Genomic DNA, 17920 nt, shown 5'->3' on the forward strand with positions numbered 1-17920 from the left:
TGGGGCTCAGAGTGAAAGCTCAGTCCCAGCCTGAGGATTCAGGGGACTTGGGTAAACCATCTCAACTTGATTCCTTCCAATGCAAATGGCTGCCAGGCATGCTGGTGCATTCCTGTAGTCCCAGCACTCAGGAGGCTGAGGCAGGAGGATTGCTGAGAGTTTGAGGCCAGCCTGGGCTACATAGCAGGACCCTGTCTCAAAAAAAAAAAAAAATGCACATGGCTTTCTTCAACTAGTTCTTAGGAGATGGCTTGTTCCGTGGAAGAGTCTCGTCAAACTCTCAGGCAACAGGGCAACAACCTGACTGTGGCTTACTTCAAGCTGTACTTGTCTGTGAGAACCAATTGGTAGGATGACCTGTGTCCACCGAAATGACTAGAAATCTGTACAGGTAGCCTGTGCTTTCCGAGTGTGATGCGGCTCTGGAGACGAAGATATTGCTTAGGTCGTCTCTTTACAAAAGCCTGGTTAGGAGTGTGCTCGGGGCAGTGGCATTGTGCTAGAGGGGAAGGCGTCCACGTTGGAGCTGACCCCATACTCTCTCACCCAATCCCCACTGTGTGCAAGGGTGAGCCGTGTCACCTCACACTTGGAGCCATGAGACGCTAACAGCTCCCACGGGGGCAGAGCCAATCGAACTGGCCGTGGTCTCATTAGCACCAAGCTGCAGCCAGCTGAATCAATCATAGGAAGTAGCACTTGTCTGTGTCACACAGATTTGCCCAGGACACTTGACCCAAGTTTGAAAGGGAAGTTGCGTTAACAGTCCTAATTCATATTGTGCTGAACTTGTCTACACCACTTGCTATACCAGAATTACCCCGCCCCCCAACAAATCCTCCAGAAATTGCATCTTGGGACCTCGGAAGGGATTTGACTATGCACAGAAGCAAGGTCGGACAGCCCCTGTACAGCACCTCCCTCCATACCCTTTGTCCAGCCTCTTTCGCTGCCCCTTTAAACCACAAAAGGGGACTGGCACTGTGGCTTCCACTGCCAGCACTGCACCAGCAAAACACTCTACACAAGTAAGGAAAAATCTTCCTCTAACTCCACTTACCTGTAGGAACCTCCTGACCACTAGCGCGCTCGCACACACACACACATTTGTGCACACATACACGCCCAGTCCACAGGTCTGTCCTGTGATACCAAGGAAGCAATGCGTTACAGCCTAAATCTTTAGGGAACCCTTTATGCAGAGCACTTTTTCCATTCCTGTGTGTAATTTTTCTTTCGATTGCTGAGGGACCCGCATGTGAACCCATGGTGCTGACGAGCCTCCGAGGCAGATCCAGTGCTGTCCTCCAGCCCTGTACCCTTCTTTCTCTGCCTCCCACTTACTCACCCGCCAACATCCCTCCCCTTCCTGTCTGCCCAAACCTCCCTGGGGTTCCATAGTCCACCCGAAGTCACAAGCCTTGCACTTCACCATGATGTTCTTAACTCAGGTATATAATTTTTATTGTTTCATAGCATGACAGGTAACACAGCAGTTGCTGTTGATCTAGTAATGCTTGAAAAGGAAAACTCCTTGCTGTCGTTTTCCCTAAAGAGCAGAGTCTCACGATAGTGCAGGTTATGATATAGTGAAGAGGAACGTGACAGGATTATCTTAGAATCACAAACTGGCGGGTTTTCCTCATTCCTTGCCTGCCATCTTATGGAGATGTTCAGGAGCCATTGATGCAGAAAATCTAATGCCAAAACAAAAGAAAAGATGGTTTGTTAGAGCTCATATACCCCACACACTTGGACAGTCAGTCTCAATTAGGGAGGGCTAAAAGGTCTGGGACTTCTAGGTAACTTTTAGATTCAAGTTCAAAACTGAAGTTCCAAGGCCCCCTTATTTTTCTAATCCTATGTTAGAAAGTTTCTTATACATTATTCCATGATCTCCATAATTAAACTCTGACAGCTATGGTACTGGAAACAAAATACAGTGGTGCCTTGCTTCAAGAACTTAATTCTTTTCACGTTCCTGGTCACAGAATCCATTCCAGAATTGTGGAAAGAAGTTCGTGAACTGAGGTACCACTGTATATTGCTTTACCATTTGTTTTCAAGTGAGTGTTCACCATTTTAAAAATCTGATAAAGACATTTAAAGATATATGTGATTTCTTCACCTGGAGAAGGCTATCTTAATATCTTAATATCTATGATATATATTTTACCGTCTTTTCCTAGCATGTACAATTTATGACATTATAAGTTTAAAGTTACTTTTTTCTGAAGAGCACAATAGTATTTGTGCATAACGTGAAATATAATATTTTCTACATGTTCTGGTTTCATGAAATTCTATCATACATCACACAGCATGATATATTTAACCAATTCTCTATTGTAGGAGACTTAAAATGTTTACAATTTTAATTATAAAAATGCTTTGATCAACATTCTAATAGCAAAATCTTTATACATGTCCATGATTAGTCTTTCTGGATTGATTCCTACAAGTAGGATTTCTGGATCATAGCTCATGTAAAATTTGACAGCTTTTCTTTCACATTGTCAACACTCTTAAAAAGGTACAGTAGCATATACAATCACAAGTGATATAATAATATTAATTGCCCTGAAATATTGCCAGTGTTTTTATTTTTATTTTTGCCAACCTTGGGGAAGAAAAATAAACTTTCCACTCTTAAAATATCCAATTTTTAACTTTTACCAGGGAGGTTGAATAGATTTTTCATGGATTTAAAGGCCATTTACGTTTCTTTTATATAAAGTGATATTCATTTCTTTTGCCTGTTTTCTATTAAGTTGTTTACCTTTTTCTTGTTGATTTCTAATGTGTTTTAGTTAACTCATCCATATGCATTTATAAATATCTTGGAGTTAACCCTCCCATGGGTACCAAAAATATTGTCTCATTTGTCTTTTAAGGTTACTTACTATTTGACAAATACATAAGTCTTCATGATAAATTTTTACTGAGGCAAATTATTCCATCTTTTTCTTTGTGGCGTTTGTATTTTCATGTACACCTAGAAAGGTCTTCCTAGATTATTAAAATTTACTTCATTATTTTTCAGAAATGTTACATTTTGTTTTCGCACTTAAACCTTTATTTTGTGAATGGTCTGAAGCAGAACTCCACCTTCTGTAATCAGTTTCTGCCCACTGATCTGAAGCACTGGAATCTGCTGCACAGAATTCTGTCCTATTTTAAGGCTGCCCTCTTCCCTCTCCCGCCGGAGCTTGGGGCCTCTCACCGTCCTGTGCCTGCTTCCCCGTTTATTCTGCTCTACCACTGGGAAACCCATTTCTTTTCTGTACAGAATGGGAACCTGTCACCTGCTTTTAGATCTCCCTGAAGAATACAGGCTCAAAACAGTGACTGACCATCGATAGCACCACACCATAGACTTGCATAGTTTTTTGACCAGAGAGTGTCCTTTCAGGGAAAGTCTCTAAAATAATGGACTTTAATCCTAGTGCCTTTGTTATGATTAGACATTAGACCAGAGTAAGCAGGGAGACACATTAAAACTGTTGCCTCTCCCTTTATTAAGGTTTTCCTCACAGGGAGCTCTGCTCGAGGAAGGTGGAGTTGCCCAGAGCGGTGATGCTGTGTGACCCACTGTGTGAAGCAAAGGGTGGGCCCCATCCACAGGGCCTGTCATCTGCTGCAGCACCTCTGCCATGGGAGAGTAGGAATCCACTTACACCACTGGGTAGAGTAAATAGGCCTTTGACCCCGCACCAGAGGCCTCTCTATCACTCACAGCTCTGAATCTGTTTCTGGTCAACTCAGTTGGCCCGAATACAGCTCTAATGAAGCTGAGGTCAGGGGTTCAATACCAGTGTGGTCTAATTACCAATAAGTCAACTGCTGAAGGGCTTGTACTTCTACACCAAGCCAGCCATTTTGCATATGCCCGGCTTTGGTCACCTAGGGAATGAGGTGAGGGACCAGAGATGAATCAGAACAGATCCCCCGCCATACTGGGAAACGCACTCCATGCCCAGCTGCTGGCAGGCCAGTGGCAGGGTTTGGACTTGAGCAACAAAAGCACATTTTTACATTGCCATGGTGGTCACCAGTAATTGGCATGTACTCCCCCCACCCCATGGAGAGGCTGCCAAACCCCTCTCAAAGGGCTCATTATTCTAATTTAGAGGACAGTGGTTGAGGGGAGGGGGTCCAGCACTTTCAGGAATGTTTTCAGTTACTGCTGCTGACTTCTGGGGACGTCTATCAAAAAATTAAATGGAGATGTAACTTTTTAAAAAAATTTCATTAGGAAGTAAAAGAACACATGTTAAAGATCATTTAGAAAACAAGCAAAAAAAGAAAATACCTAGTCTCAACACTATTATAAACCCTTTTTAAGATATTCATTTTTATGCTCCTTTTAATGCATTGCACAAGTGAGAGTTTACACAAGAAATGAACATTTTTAGATGAAATGAAAATCACCTACCGTCTCTAACAAAGTGACTTTTTATATTTTTTCCCTAGGAATGTCCAGTCCTGGCCCTCGAGAAGCATTGTATTTTAAGAGACCTCTCATAAATGCAGGGGTCCTCCAAGGAGCCCACTCACCCACCCAACAGGGGGGCAGCCTTAAACACCCCCGGAAGAGGGAGGTCACTCTCACTTTACATCCCTGAGCATTTTCTCATAATGAGTACTCACCACGAGATCATTTGGAAAGCATCAAGAGGGAAAAAGTTCTGCCTGCCTAGCGTGCATGCAGAAGAATCACTGCTCCCCTTTGGAACGTACTGTAATTTCTCATGGAAACACTTTGTGAAAAGCCAGTCCTATATCGTAGCTCCTAAGTATGAAACCCTGGTCCCTCTAACCACACAAAACAGCTGTGCCCTCCGAGGAAAGGTCACCTGCCGCAGTCGTGTTTCTTTTTACTTTTAAAGAAATGTCAGGCCATGTTTTATGCAGTCCTCATGACAGAGCGCTGTTTATTGTATCACCAAGCTGCCATAACTTCAGGACGAGGAAACTGCCACTATTTGGAGAATATATATCTTTCTGACTTGCAGGAAAGATGAAAATTAAGAACGGCCGTCTTTCGGAGTGGGTATAAGTATTCTTTGACAGTCTCCTACAATATTTCAAACATCTTCATCAGACCCATAAAACCTGAGGTTAGACTTCCTCCACCAGCCTCAGGTGGGCCAGAGTGAGGACATTTACTCAAAGCACAGTGCCAGTGCAGCCCATGGCAGATGTTTTGCTCAGGGACTTGAAACTAGCTCGCCTGGTGCCCCCAGTACACCATAGAACACATAAAGAAATCACACGACGTTAGGAAATAATGATAACTGATGTTTATTAGGCGCCAGACTCTGTGTTAAGCATTGTACATGCACTGCCTCAGTTTCTCCTCATGTCTTTGACAGTTGGTGTTAGTATCCATATAGTGCCAATAAGAAAACTAAAGTGTGAAGAAATCCAATCGCACTGCTGTAGAGTGAGGGCATCAGGGTTCAAATCCAGGCGGTGTCACACAAAGCTATGCATGGATCCTTGATGTCCCTGGGCACTGTGGTTCCACCTAATACTGATGGTCTCCACAGTCGTTCCTTGTTGCCTTTACTATCTCAGCTCTACGGAGAGGATGCGTGTCGTCCTCACAGGGGCACAACCATGTGACAGCCTGTTTGAAATCAGATCTGTGGGCCACAAACACCGTACTCTGACGCAAAGTTCTTGATCTGGGGAGTTTTCTAGAAGTAATGAGAAGGTGAAACATTTTCAGAAACCAGCTCCAGTTCTCCATTATGTAGGACCGGCCTGCAGGGAGAGGTGGATCACGGGATAGCTCTGTTTCAAAGCCTCGTCAAAGCCTGTTGTCAAGTGTTTTTATTTCCAGGGTGGGTGACATGTTAGGAATGTCAAGATGTTGCATGAAACAGTCTGGATCTGGACCAAGCTCAGAAGGGACATGTGGCTACTAAGGTAAAAGCAACCTGTGTGAGGGTGAGGTTTCGTGAAGCCAGCACCGCCCCTCTGGTCTGCTCTGTGTCGCCTGCCAGTAACAATGTGGTGTTGAGATGTGGAGACCCTGCTGAGGAGGTGAAGCAGCTGTACCCTTTCTCCTCAGAGAAGAGAAAGCCATGGGGTGACCAAGAGAGGCATGCAATTTACTTTTTCTCCTCCCCTTAGCTTGTCCTCCTCCCCCGTGTGCCTCCCCCAGCCACATTCGGGAGGGCAGGTTTCGGGGCAGAATCTGAGGTGGGGAATTACAGGCTAGGTGGGCTGGCTTCTAGCTCTGGCTCTGACACTCACTAGCTGCGTAACCTTAGACATGTCGCTTAACCTATGTCTTTTGACTTCAATTTCTTCATTTTTTTTCAGCAGATTTGTATTAAATGCCAAATGAAATGGTCATATTTCATCAGTGGCATGAAGGAGTTAGGCCAAATGGACTCCACAGTCTTTTCCTGGTCTGAAATGCTGCGACTTTCCCTCTGATAAATGCCACCTTCCTTCTCTTCCTCATCTCCTTCCTTCTGTCCTGACTCCCTTCTCCCATGACTTGCATTCCAACCCTCCTCTAAGTCTCTCTCATACACGCAGGCAAGGAAATGAAGATGAAGAGGAGAGAAATTCATAGGTGTGTGGAATTTCTCTGTCTCTGTCTAACCTCATGGTACCTTCTTTAACTTCCTGGAAGAGCTTCTTTGGAGCCAAAGTGACTTCTGTTCTCATTTCTCCACCCAAGCAAACATTTCGAGCATCTAGAGTGCCAGGATTGTGTTGGGCATGGGAATTACAGGGCCACCCAGGGAAATACTGGCTCACTCTGGTTTGCAAACTGTGGTTCCTTGGGGAGGCAAAGGAACCTCTCCAATGAGTTTCTCAACCGAGCACAGGGACTGCTGCAAAGGAACAGCCTCTGGAACTCACAGCAATAAAGAGCCAAAGGGACAAGAGCCAGGGCCACAAAAGCCATGAAAGAGCATTCCAATGGCCTACATCAGTGATGGCGAACCTTTTAGAGCTTTCAATGGTACGAACAGCCTGCTGGGGCACATGTGCCATAGGTCTGTCACCACTGGTCTACACAGACAATCAACAAATGCCAACTCTGCATGTTGAATGACACCATCTTTCTTCATGAAGAAGGGCTGCAGAGGACTGCAAGGTTACCAGGGATAGCACTGCCCAGTAGAACTTGCAGCACTTGTGGAAATGTGATGTCCAAGATGGACACATGGCACATCTAGGCACATGGTGACTGAGCATTTGACGCATCACTAGAGTGCCTGAGGAACTGCATTTTTCATTATGTTGTATTTATTTAAATTTAAATGGACACATGTGGCTAGTGGCTATGACTTGAAACAATGCTGAAAAAGAGCATTAGAAGGTCATGCAAAAGGAAATGGGGCTCCCAGATAGGGTGGAACAAATTATGGAAAGTGGAAGTCAGATAATATCATATAAGATGTTGAGGACATCAAGGGCAATCAAATCCTGAACCACAGGATTGACGAGAGAGAAAATGCCAAAAAGAGGAAAAGGGAAGGATCTTGTTCTTAGTTTCAGGCATCCTTGACACATGTAGTCCTCCATAACTTTGTTGAATGGATAAATGATGGCTGATTGTTCTGTTTAGGCTCATTTGATTATGATAAAGAATGGTGACCCATGCCTGTTGGTTGTAAATGGTATGGGCAGTTATAGAAAGGCTCCCATTATTCTCTACTGGGGCTGGGATACTGTAGCTCTCCAAAATGAGCAGCTAAGTAAACCTGCAGCTTACACTGAAAGGTAGTTCTGGAACACATTTCAACACTTACAGGTGTTTAAAAAATAGATAATAAACTGGGCATGGTAACAAATGTCTATAATCCCAGCACTATGGGAGGCTGAGACAGGCAGCTCACAAGTTCAAGCCTAGTATGGGTAACTTAGTAACTTAGTAGACCCTATCTCAAAATAAGAAAGGGCTGGAGATGTAGCTCAGTGCAAAGGCTGTAGGTTCAATCTCCAGTGTTTAATCAGCTTTCCCACTACTGGGACACAATATCCAATATCCACAACTTAAAGAAGGAGAGATTTAATTTATCTCACAGTTTCAGGGTATTCAGTTCATGCATGGTCAGCTGGCTCCAAGGCAGGAACATTGTCCCCTGATGTTCTACATCAAGAGTAGAGCAAAGTTGCTTAGTTCATGGCAGCAGGAAAATAAAGCAGGAGAAAAGCACCAGAGAGGAAGGGGCAAGGGATCAAGTATACTCAAGGTCAGGTCTCCATGGCCCACCAGACACACCCAGAAGAGTGCTCCATCAGTCCACTGGATGGTTCTGAAGTCAATCGAGTTCATACAATCAAGCTTAACTCACGTCCAGTACTATCAATCAATCTATGAAGATAAATTAAAAATAACACAATTTGGAAACCTGTAAAAACTGTACAAACCCATTGGATAGCTCCAAAGATAACCAAGAAGAGGGTGGCTTTTAAATGTATATGAAGGCCAAGAAGAATAAGAAAGTCATATGCTTGGGGCCAACATTGAATATTCTTTCCTGTCTCACCATGGTTGATCTTCATATTACAAAAGACAGCACAAACATTCTGAAAGAAAGGCCAAAGTTATAATTCTCAATGAGTTCAAGTCTCCAAATCTAAACCAATTATATTATTAAGGTCTTGTAGAAATGGTGAAAGGTGAAATTCCATAGATAGTTTCTAAACAACTACAGAGAAAGAGAGAAGTCTCAATAGGCTACAGAGGATTACTTAAACATTTCCTAATTTTCAAGAAAGGGTAGAAAGATAGTCTACAGATGAAAGACCAGCAAGCTTGATGATAACTTCCAGAACAATTTCTAAGTGAGTGTTTAAAGGAGTGGTTTGTAGACATATTTTGAAAGGAAAGCAGTGATCACCGAGAGTCAGAATGGGTTCACTAAGAATAAATTGTGCCTAACCTCCACCCAGGATTTGGCACGAAGAATTGCAAGCCACATAATAAACTACACTTCAGCAAGGCGCTGGACAGAGTCTCCCATTAGCTCCTTCTGGACAGGATTTAGGAATCTGAGTTACACACTGGTGCTATTAATGGATTAGTAAGCACTTGGATGGCCAGCCTCACAGAGATGTGATTAATAGATGACCGTCAACCTGAAGGGAGGTTTTCATATCGGGCCATGGAACTATCTGTGCTTGGCCTCCCTTTTAAACATTTGCCATGACTTAGAGGAGGACAATGATGGCATAGTTATTAAGTCAACAGATAACAAGAAACTAGGAGGGATAGATAACAGATTTCAGGCCCCAAATATGCTCAATACAGTCTGAGACAAGGAGCCAACTTTAATAAACTTGCAATGTGAGGATCTGCCCTGAATCACACGGACAAACACGCCTCAGAAAGACCAAACGGGGTAACCCAGGAATCCGAGAGCAATGCCTTCTGGTCTCTTCTGCATCTGCTGTCTCATGGTCAGTGTAACATGAAGCTTTCATCTCACTTCTTATCACACCCCTTACTCTGGTCAGGACTGACCCACAGGATGACACCTCAGTTCTTCATCTTGGCACCTGTTCCCCAGGAAGTGGCCTCCAGTACTCAACTCATAGTTACAGCCCCCAATATTTTGCTTCCCTTCCTGGTGAAGAACCCACCAGGCAGTTCTTGCAATTTGCCTTGTGATGGGCCTGAAGAAGCATCTTGGATTTGTTGTGAGAAGATACACTAGCCTTGGCCCAGAAGCTTTGCTTCCCCTCTGATGCCATCCACAGTTCCTAACCCCTTCACACTGAAAGCAAGTTCTCTGTGATGTTTGAAAAAGTTTGTTGGGTTTGAAAACCAGTAAGACTATGGTTTGAAAACCAGTAGATGCTGCAAGAGCAGCAGCTTGTGTCCAGCTGCTTATGAACCCAAAATCCAGTGAAAGGTTTGCAAGGACAGTAAATCCTTCATTGGAAAAGTGATTATCCTACCCTCTCTTGTGGTGATTAGACCATATGGGATAACACAAGGAAATAACAAGGAGAAACAGTAAAAAGTGGAAACTTTCTTGGAGAGGCGTGGATACAGAGGTAAAATCTTTGAAACAATTAAATAAATCAAAGGTTGACTTGTTTCGATTTTCATCTCTGAAAAGATGATCATAGTTATCTACAAAATGTAGATCTGGCATGTGAAGGATTGAAGTCATTCTGTGAGACACAGTATGCATCAGCAGGTAAAAACTACAGGAAATCAGGTTGGCTCTAATCCCATTAATTACCTTAGCATTTCTGAATCCTATGTTATTACAGGTGATCAGAAAGAGACTGTTACCTGTAGTGTTACAGCTCTAAGATGTGAACAACCATATAATTAACGAGAAAATCTTCAGGACTCTTTAAACACTAGGCATAGGATGTTTTAACCATACGTCGGATTTAATTAGAGCTGATTTTTCCTAATTTTCTTCACCTATTATTCCAAGAATATACTATATTGTAGAAAAGATATACTCTTCTCTTTTCAAGTTTGTGGGGCCAGACAAAGGAAAATTGACAAAGAGCAAGATTAATTCGTTTCTGAAGATACAGCTGGTAAGTATCCACTGGGGTCTCCAAAATGCTACTCCCCATTTGTAACAGTCCTAGCCCCCACCGCACTTCCCTTGGGATCTGTGAAATATGACTTCAATCCTGTCCTCTTATCAGACTGGATGACAGAGCAGTTTCTCTCCCAAACCCTCCTCTTCACACATGGGAACTACTCCAGGACACTGGGGCCAAGCTCAGTGGAGGGGCGGTCTCTTTCTCAGGCACGGAAACCCACACCAAAGACCTGATCGGGCCTGGCGTATCCCAGGACGAGGAGAATGGAGGAAAGGGTGAATGACAGGGTAAAGGTCACGAGGGAGGCTCCTCCACTGTGCTGTGTACCCCCTGGCCACTGTACTGCTGGGCTTCCTTCCATCCTTGAGCCTTACTTTTCACCTCCTCCAGGTATCTCCCTGCCTTCTCCCACACCTCTGGGCCATGCTTTCCAGGCAAATACTGTCAGCACAGTAGCATCTCTGTGCAAATCCCCACATTTTTCACACAAAAGAGGCAGATCTGGTTCACACAATTGCCATCAGGCAGGGAAGATATGGTTATTTTAACTGTCAAAATCACTATCATCTCTATGTCCTAAAAACTTACAGTGTCAATGCTGGAAGACTCCTTAAGAGATAAGGAAACAAGCCAAGATAAAGAATACTGACCGCTCAGCTAGTCTCAGAACATGTTTAGGGAAAACCTAAAATTATGTGATAGTGGTTAAACTAAGTGATCACAGGGGAATCTTTCAAATCTAGATTTTGACTGGGTGATTTTCAAGTTTTTGAGATATCCGCATGGAAGTAATACAATACAGGCCATAGGATCTGAGGTGACGAAGTATGGGAAAAATAGCCCTACACTGGAAAGTTACAATTCTCCTGAACAAGAGAATTTCCTCACTTAGAAATTACCAGCACTCAACACCTACCTCTCCCAGCCTCAGCTGTCTGGATTCTCACCCAATATTACATTGAGAGCAACACATCCAAGGAGGACGAGAGAGCAGGAAACAGATGTTACAGGAAGACACAGAACCCAAAAAGATAGTGGATCATGACTGAAAGCATATACAAAACTAATAAAAGCCAACACTGAGACCATTTAGCACTGGAGCAAACAGCTCTCCACAGCGCCGTAGGTTCTGAAGGCCCAACTCAGTGTCTGATGCACGTAATAGAGACACCAAGCCCACCTTTAAAAAGTAAAATAAATTTCAATGTCCTTAGTTATTAAAAGCAGAAAAGTATCAAATACTTTTTAGAAATGTTCTCAGGAGATGGTTTAAATGTTTCATTGTTGTTTTTAAGTCTTGCTGTTCAAAATGGAATGCACTCAATTGTCTGGGACATTCACAGAATTCTTCATTTTCTAGTGATGTCGGTAAGTGTTCCAGAAAGTTCCAGAATGCTCAAGGCTCTGCTACTTAGGCTTTCTCTACTAGAGGAGAGGGAAGTAAACCCCGAGTGCCTTTCCCCCATAGACATAGCCTTGCTCTGGCAGTGTGATCTCAATTATGCAAATCCCGGTGGGCCACATGGACAGGGGTCAGTGCGAACCACAGGCAGCCCATCCGCAGGCATGAGCAAGACCCATTACCTCCAAGGTGGGCCGATGAGCTCGTGCCTGCGGTAAATGGAATGGTAACAACCTGCCCCACCCAAATCCCTCTTTTGGTGACAGTAAAATGCTATGAGATAACAGAAGGTGTGCTAATCAAGCTGAGTTGCCTATTTCAACGCTGCCATTTATTCCGGATATATCGCACCAGCTCTTTTTTCTTTTCTTTCTACTGATGCATATTAACAATACAGAGTAATTATGGAATACTGGTACACACATATAACACACTTCTCCATTATCTCCTGTCCTTTGCCTTCCCTGACCCCTTTTCCTGTCTCTAAAAGCCTACCTGGTAGTTTCTTGTCACCTCTCTTTCCTTTCCTTCCTTTCTTTCTTTCATCCTTTTTCTTCTTTCTTTTTTTTTCCTTCTTTGTAGATTTCTTACTTAAGAGAAAATATCCAATATTTAATTTTCTGATACTGGCCTATTTGACTTAACCTGATGGTCTCCATTTCCATCCACTTTTCTGCCAATTATATAATTTCATTCTTCTTTATGTCTGAATCACATCCACATACACACACATATATACATACATTTATATAATATATAATTATATATACATACACACATATACATATATATTTATACAATATAATTATATATACACACATACATATATATTTATATAATATATAATTATACATACACATACACACATATATACATATATATTTATACAATATATAATTATATATATACAGGTGCATATATATACATATACATATATATTTATACAGTATATAATTATATACACACATATATTATACAATATATTATATGTACACACATATATACATATATTTATACAATCCATAATTTTATATATACACACATATGTACATATACACTTATACAATCTATAATTATACACACACACACACACACATTTTCTTTAACCATTCATCTGTTGATGGGCATCTAGGCTGTTTCCACAGCCTAGCTATTGTGAATTGCACCGCTATGAACATGGTTATATATGTATCACTTTAATATGCTGTTTTTAATTTCTTCAGGAATATACCTAGGAGTGGTGTAGAGGGATCAAATCAGATATCTACTTTTAGTTTTTCGAGGTATCTCCATAGTGATTTCAGAGTAGCTATATTAGTTTACATTTCCACCAACAGTTTATGAGGGTTCCTTTTTCCCCACATCTTCACCAGCATTCATTATTTTTTGCATTCTTGATGATAACTACTATATTTTAATTGGGATGAGATGGAATCTTAATGTACTTTGTTGGGTTTTTTTTTGCATTTCCCTAGTGGCTAAAGGTGTTGAACATTTTTTTCATAAACTTGTTAGCCATTTGTGCTTTCTTTTTAGAATTAATTGTTCAATCCATTGCCCATTTACTGACACACCAGTGCTTTTTAAGGGGGCTTTAGTACTCATGGTCCCCAAGTGATGGAAAATAGTCCTTGTAGTGAGCAAAGTATGCCTTCAACATAGACAGAACACATTTGTTTGGTAAGAATTTATTGAACAACAATAAATTCATGATCTATGTTGATTTCATAAGCTTTATCTGGCCAAGGACTCAAGATTTCATTCGCTAGTCAGACAGCTGGGTAATCATAGATTTTTCACACAATCTTAATTACTAATATCTATAACAATCAAGTCATAAATCAGAGTTGATACAACGTATACGTTACAGGACGGATGAGAAATGGTTAACTGAAGCAAAAGAAGAGAGCCCACAGAAATGTGCAAAGTCACCACTAGTGGCCAGATAAGAGCTCAGACCAGGAAAAGTTTGTTCAAGGGGACAAGGCTTCCTGAGAATGCAGAGTTGGTTCAAAGCCCGGGACTGGAGGCCGGCAGTTGGAGTGGGCTGCATCAACCAGGAAGATTGAGCTGAGGTGAGGCCAGGGGGCCAGGGAGCCAGAGTTCATCACCTGCTGACCCTGTGATATGGGATAAATGACAAGCTGGCACTTGTGTCACCACCTTACCCTAGTATTGGGCGCTGCTCCTTTTATGCCATCCAGGTAAGAAAACTGCATCATTCTTTGGTGACTCCAAGAAGCTCATGACCCTGGTTTTCTATGATATAACTTAGATATGTCCTGTGCCTCTGATTTAATTTGATATATTTACACGTGGTGATTTTTATTAGAATGATTAATTTATTTATCGGTTTGTGCCTTGTGGTTGTTCTCTCCAATGAGGAGGTGTTTCCTCTCAATAAATCTGCCCTGGTAGTTATCTATTTATCTGGTAGTCATCTGGTAGTTATCTATCTGGTAGTTATCTATCTGGTAGTTATCTATTTCCACAGACAAGTTAGGAAGTCATTCTGCCTCAGCGTTTGCATTCATAATGGAGCAAACTGCTGTTTTCTGTGATGGAGTCACGCAGGGCAAAGCAGAGCCTGGAAACGCTATTCCACATGACACAGAGTAACTTCCACCAGGGCACAGCCTCTTCTACACGGTCAGTAGGAAGAGGTAACCTTTAATTAGGCCAGAAACGGGCACTTGATCTAAGGTTGGCCAATCTAGAGGCTAATCCCTAACTACTGAGGTATTCCGGCATAAAACAGTCTACCCAGTTGGTAATTAGCTACCTCAACTGTCTCTGCCATCAGAATTTGAGCAGGAAACTATGGCATGATCCAACCAATGTGCTTGGGATCAACACCAAGTGAGAAATACTCCCTGTCTTCATGACACGTCCAAGTACAAGGAAGTGGTTTTTCAAACAAGTAAATGCTCTGAGCATAACTGCCATGAAATCACGTGATACATACTGGGGTAAATAGAGAGAGCCTGTCAAGAAAATCATAAATCTGGGTTTAAGTACGGGAAATGCTTCCCAGGAGACAGTGACTAACCTGAAACCTAGATTAGAAGTAGAATAATAAGAAGAGAGAAGGCAAAGCGAATTGTTTAGGGTAACACCAGTGCCAATAAAAAGCTGATGAGACAAATAATGTAAAATTAAATTAGAAGAGAATATAGCCCACAGTGAAGACAGGAAATGAGGCTAGAAAGATGCAAAAGGTCTTGTAAACACGGTTAAAAAAAAATAGTCTAATCTTTATCCTGAGGGTAAAAAGAAACCACGGAAGAGTTTTAAGCAAGGGCTGATTTAACTTATTTTTTAAGAAACTAACTCAGTTGCAGAATGAAGAGAGGAGAGAGCCAAACATGGAGTCGGGACACACAACTGGCAGACTTGTGCAGAATGTAGAAGAGGTGGTGGTGACTGGTCGAGACGTGGCAGTGGGCATGCAGAAAGGGGAAGAAGGCTGGGCAGCTGCGGGACTCAAAAGGAGTTTATCACTTACTGGCTTTTGAAGGACAGCAAGAAGGAGCCAAGGATTAGGGTTCTGGATTCAGTGAGTAGGTGGACAGTGGTCCATTCAATAAGATAAAGAGCAAGGCAGAGCAAGTTTAGAAGAAAAGACAGTAAACTCGGCTTGGCGGATTGACTTAAGGCCTGTGGGACACCCATGTGGAGCTGTCCAGGAAGTGAAGTCACCTGGGTCTCAAACTGAGGGACGTCTGAGGTGTTGCTGGACATCCACCACACTCCTCTCCCCTCTCACAGCTGCATTCCCACAGAGGCCTCTTAAGTATTCTATGATTCCTATGCCTCCCCTGGACACGGCACATTCTCTACTCAACAGCAAATCTGATTTTTTTATAAATCTAAATCAAATGATATCACATCCCTGCTTAAAATAGTTCTATAACTCCCTAACGCAATAAAGAAAATCCACACTCCTTCTGCTGGTCTCTGAGGGTCTCCAGTCCCAGCAGCTTCTGTCACTAGCCTTGTCTTGCACATCTTTCTCTTCACTGTTACCCTGGTCACCAGTCAGCTCCCAACTCAACGCCGCTCTTTGTGCCCCAGGGCCCGGGTGGGGGTCCCTCTGTTGAGAGAGCTCTTCCTATTCCTGACCCATTTGACTGACTCCTGCTCAGTTCAGCTCTCAGACCCAGCACGGTACATCTAGGAACCTCAGGCGAAAAAAGAAAATTATGCTCCACTATACACACATTTATATATCTTTTACATGGTTAATGTTTTTCCAGGATGTTAAAGTACAGTAGTGAAAAAATATTGAAAAATTGAACAGTATTTTAAAACTCACATCAGCTTAAATTTTAAATGTTTTTATTTATACCCAAACCAGAATTTATTGTAATTTTACTTCCCTGGCTTCAAAAGAAGCAACTTTGCTTATCTCATTTTCCATTAGCAAAAATTGCCATATTTGTCAACATCTCTTGACCAAGCGATGATCTTAAACCATTTTTAATTAACTTCCTCACACTGATCCTTTGTATTTAAAATGTTAGTGTTTTGTTCTTAATGTGTGGGTCATTTATTTTTGCTTTTTAAAATAATTATTGCATTAAAATAGTGATTACTGAGATTCTGGTGTCTATTTAAATTCTGTTTGTTTTTTATATGTTTTGGTTTGGGGGTTTGGAGTTTTAAGCTCTCACTACGTAGTTCAAGCTGGCCTTGAACTCATTATGTAGTCCAGGCTGGCCTCAAACTCACAGTGATCCTCCTGCCTCAGCCTCTTGACCACTGGGGTTACAGGTGTGTGCCAAGACACCTGCCCCCTTTAAATTCTGTGCTCACCAACCCTGTCACTGAGCAAGGTCTAAGGAGTTTCCCCTAAAGAGGAGATGGGTCCCTAATCTCTCCTCAGGAGAGTTCTTGACGTTTATCACAGAACAGACTTTCAGGATACATCACTGAGAGGAACTGCAGGTTTACTAGGCAGAATTAGAAGGTAAGAGAAAACGGGAAGGGACTTCAGCTTGAGGAACTGACGGGGTCAGGTCACCTCTTTGATGGAGAAGATCGGAGGGGGCCATCAAGAAAAAAAAGGAACAGCTTTTACCGAGCTACTGGGTGGGCTGGTGTCTGTTTCAGCTCTGATTTTGCAAGGTGATCTGGAGAAGTCCTTGTCACTTGAGCCAACCCGGTCTCCGTAACATTGTTGTCTCTGCTCAAAGCACATGGTTTTGTGGAGGCTCAGCTGGAATCCAAGGTAACCTGTAACCGTAGCTTTAGGACAATGGATGGAGACTTGAGGACCAACTGGTAGTTGAATGTCCCTGCCTATCTCTTATCTTGGTGTCCTCCGGTCTTGAAGGGAGATGAGAAATGTTCTGTAAATTCAGGGTTTATCAACTTTGTATTGCCAGTTTTTAGACAGATACTCTCTAAATGATTAGCCCGCCTGTGTGCAGAGCATAGCAAGGATCTGACCCAGTTTTAAAGTAATGAAAGGGACAGATTTCATGAAGTGAAAATGAAGATTCAGTTTTGTTGGGTTTTTTTTTACACATCTGTCCATCTGTAGGCCCAAGTAAAGAGTCATTGTGTTTTAGCAAGAGCAACTTTTAAATCCTTGATTGCCTCAGAAGAAAACGAACACCATGCATGTAAGGAGTAACAAACAGGTTAGAGGGCCAGGAGTGCTTTGCTCACTTTCCTCACAGTGGTCCCTGTGTGTCTCAGCCTCACTGCTATGGTTTAATTAAGAAGTGTTCCCCAGCAAGCTAGGGATTTAGCTCAGTGGTTTCGCCGCCTGCCTCAAAAGCGCAAGGTTCTGAGTTCGATCTCTGGTACCAAAAAAAAAAAAAAAAAAAAGAAGCGTTCCCCAAACACTCACATACTGAGGGCTTAGTCTCCAATCAGCAGTGATCAGAGGAGGGGCTAGAGAGGTGATTGGATCATGAGGGCATGATGTCATCAATGTGTTCCTCCATGAAGTCATAGCTG

At 42.5% G+C, this 17920-nt stretch overlaps 1 long non-coding RNA gene across 1 annotated transcript; it reads right to left on the bottom strand.

Annotated features, from left to right (window-relative positions):
• Positions 1–1452: 1452 nt before the first annotated feature.
• On the bottom strand, positions 1453–17875 carry LOC110350044 (uncharacterized). The gene is made up of 3 exons (XR_002396330.2): positions 17811–17875; positions 17034–17200; positions 1453–1697 (listed from the first exon to the last, which is right to left on the bottom strand). It is a non-coding gene; the product is annotated as an uncharacterized LOC110350044 (long non-coding RNA).
• Between the last annotated feature and the right edge of the window lie 45 nt (positions 17876–17920).

This window comes from Heterocephalus glaber, unplaced genomic scaffold, assembly GCF_053883595.1.
Source record: "Heterocephalus glaber isolate CG9 unplaced genomic scaffold, H.glaber_assembly_v1.0 deba00001460, whole genome shotgun sequence".
Classification (NCBI taxonomy): Eukaryota; Metazoa; Chordata; class Mammalia; order Rodentia; family Bathyergidae; genus Heterocephalus; species Heterocephalus glaber.